This window comes from Artibeus jamaicensis, unplaced genomic scaffold, assembly GCF_021234435.1.
Source record: "Artibeus jamaicensis isolate MK-2021 breed Jamaican fruit bat unplaced genomic scaffold, CSHL_Jam_final contig_475, whole genome shotgun sequence".
NCBI classification, from domain to species: Eukaryota; Metazoa; Chordata; class Mammalia; order Chiroptera; family Phyllostomidae; genus Artibeus; species Artibeus jamaicensis.
In genome coordinates, this window is record NW_026521852.1 from 7,625,546 (window position 1) to 7,628,760 (window position 3,215).

At 38.2% G+C, this 3,215-nt stretch overlaps 1 pseudogene; it reads right to left on the reverse strand.

The window, feature by feature from the left end:
* Positions 1 to 1,070: 1,070 nt before the first annotated feature.
* On the reverse strand, positions 1,071 to 2,579 carry LOC128627837 (T-cell surface glycoprotein CD1c-like; annotated as a pseudogene).
* Between the last annotated feature and the right edge of the window lie 636 nt (positions 2,580 to 3,215).

Sequence of the window (3,215 nt, forward strand, 5' to 3'; positions counted from 1 at the left end):
TAAAAAATAGAAAAAAAAAGGAATTACGACCTAAGCAAGGGTATCTCAGATAACATCAGCCTTTGGGAGATTTGTCTTCTGCTTACATCTTTTAATTCTTCACTAATCCTGAGAACCAGCTCTGTTTCTTCTTTTTCCTTACCACTGAATGAACATTTGTCCCACTACACTTCACAATAGTCAGCACATTCTTTTCTTTATGTGTGGAACAAGTTGAAAAAAGTTAACTCCCTGTATTTAAAAATAAGTGGGGTGAGGGGAAAAGCTGCATGTTTCTTTAAGAATTAAGATAGACCATAAGGGAGCAAAAATAGGCATTTTTGGACAAGTACAAAAACATTTAATCAACAAGGGAAACATCAACATTTCAAATACTATAACCATGTTAGGGATAAATTTAATGAGAAAAGACTATCAACATGACAGGTAATCCAACTTGGATGTTGTTTTGTTTGTTTGTTTTGGCTTAATTTTCACTGAGTATATATTACATATGGAAGGGCACCTTTGCCATGATCATTGTCCCAAAGGAGCTTAAATATTTTAAGGGGAAGAATGACCCAAGCAACTGCAATACAGAAAGTGTGATGCACAATGCAGATTACAATTGAAATGCTATCTGGGTTCACTCAAGGGAGACACCTCTTCCCACTTATGGAACAAAGAAGACCTGTGGAGGATGTGACATCAGAAATGGGCTTTGAAGGTTGAGTACTACTGAACAAATGGAGATTTAAAAGGAAGGCACTCTAGACAGAGTTACAGAAATTAAATTAGCTTACATGAACAAATTATTATAAAGTAGAAACAGGAAAAAATTAAATGAAGACTAAAAAGGATGCTATGCCCTGTTGTCCTAGGCTCCTAGTTTTAGGGTTCTCATTATAATACAGAAAGCATGTTAAGGAACCTGATGGGATGTCTTTATGTGAGCTGAGAAAGAATAGAAATGGAGAAAAACTCCATTAAGTTGAAGGATAAGTTGAAGGTAGCTATTGAAGATAAGAGAAAGAGGTCAATAAACAAAGGCTAAGAGAGATAAAAATGAAAATAAGAAATTGGGAAGCAAGGAGGAAGTAAAAAGAACTCATCAGGACTTCTTAAACCAGAATGCAAGGATTATTGAAAGCATTAGGGGTGTTATCACTGCCACAAAATCAATTTTATGGAAAGGTGATTTCTTGTGAACGTTGGAGGGACACATGAATTTATCTTAAGGGACACGGATGTTATTTTAACCCCAGTGCCAATTCTACTTCTTTTGTTGATTTTTCCACCTTAATCTATGCATTGGGTATAAATATCACCAATCATCCTATTTAGTTACTCTATACCATCTTGGCTCAGGGATACATTTCTCATCTTTTAGAGTTTTCTGCATCTGAAGGTCCTTCATGTTTTATTCCTACATTTCTGGAATCACTTATATCCACTTCTTCCTGATATCTCTCTCTCCTAGTTCCAGCATCATGGACTGTTCTTCTGCTCTGTCCTTAGACTGCTCTGTCTCTTAGACTGCTCTGTCTCTTAGACTGCTGTGCTTCACCTGGTAAGATAGGGCAGCTGTCTCTTTAGCCTTTGCATTCAGGATCATCTGAAGATGCTATGTTCCATCAACACTGGACATCACTGAATACCTGACTGCTCCTATTTACCATGCAACCATGTCACCCAAATAGGCTTTGGGGGAAAGTCAGAGACATGACAAACAAGAAAATGGATGGCTATACCCAAGGATAGGGCTACTACACAGCCAGACCTCTGGCCTCATTGCAGAAAACATAAAAGGTATTCAGATGAGAATTCTAACAAACATCTTGGGGGCAAATTACCTACATTAATATGCAAATATTATCTTCCTCTAAAAAATTTTGTCCAGCATCTTCTCTCTTTCTTGAACTCTTCCTTGTCCTAACTTTGAAGGAAATGGTGGAAAAAGGCAAAACTTGTATAGAAAGTTCTCAGAAAAAGAAGCTGAACCAACCTTGTCTCTGGAGACCCATCTTTTCTGTGTAGAGGAAACCCAAGACCAATCAGCAGCAGGTGTTTCTGATAAGCCTGTGTACTGTTTCCTTGATTCTTTTATACTGATTGATTAGATCCCACACATTTGGTGCCCTACACTCACACTCTGGAGATGGTACCCATAACATGTTTTGGAAACTCAGGAAGTCTGATCCTTGATCAGCTATCTGGAAAAATCCTTTTGAAATATTTCTAGAATACAGCTCAGAGCCTAGTGTTTCCTGTAATTCAAAGATATCTGGAAAGAGGAAGAAAGAAGGAAGATAAATTAATAAAAAGGAGAACTATATAAAAACCTTAGGACTTTATTTTAAAAGTGGAGGAAGAAAGTTTCATATGTGTAAATGAACCAAAGATATATTTGGTCAAGAACAAGAAAAAAATTGGTGAGATTGGGATGAGGACATAATAGATAAATGTCAAGAATTAAGAGTGTGATTTGTAGAAACTTGGGGAAATGATAGGGTAGGTGCATAATGTAGATTGGTAGTGAGGAGTGGTGGGGGGAAGGAAGTCATGTAATGGAAGTGGAAGTATAACTTACCAGGGTGCATGAAATGGGTCACAATAGTTGTTGGACTATGAACATAGACATTTGAAGTTCAATTGAGAAAAACATCAGATCTTAAGGGAGTCAAGCACACAGTGGGACAATTGTGTCCCTCTGAGTTTTAGGCCATAGAAGGTGAACCACTGGGGGAATATATTTTTAAAACATACACACAAAATGCAGTCCAGAAGAAATCCTGAAGAGTCAACATCTGGAATAACCTCCAAGAAGTTAATGAGTAAAGATTTTTATGGTGAGACAGGAATAATGGGAAAAGACCCATAAAATTGTGAGAATGTTTCCAGGAATAAAAACTTCTGAAGAGTCCTTTAACTAGGTATAACTGTTGATGGGAGAGACCTGGTTCTTCTTGCTGACACATGTAAAGAATAACAGATAAGCAAACCTGTTAGTGTGTAATCAGTTTATTAGTGATCTGTATCCATGGAAGAAAACAGGCCTAGCTAGAGTGAGATGTGAGAAGCAAAGTTTCAGGGCAAAGCAGGGTGGCAAAAGTAAGAGTGGCTGAAGACCAGTGTGGCAAGCCCCCAGGTGGCCTGAGGCCTGGTGGCCAGAGGCCCAGTGGCCAGAGAACCAAGAGCACCCGAGAGAAAGCCCTTTGTTCCGAGGACTTAAATAA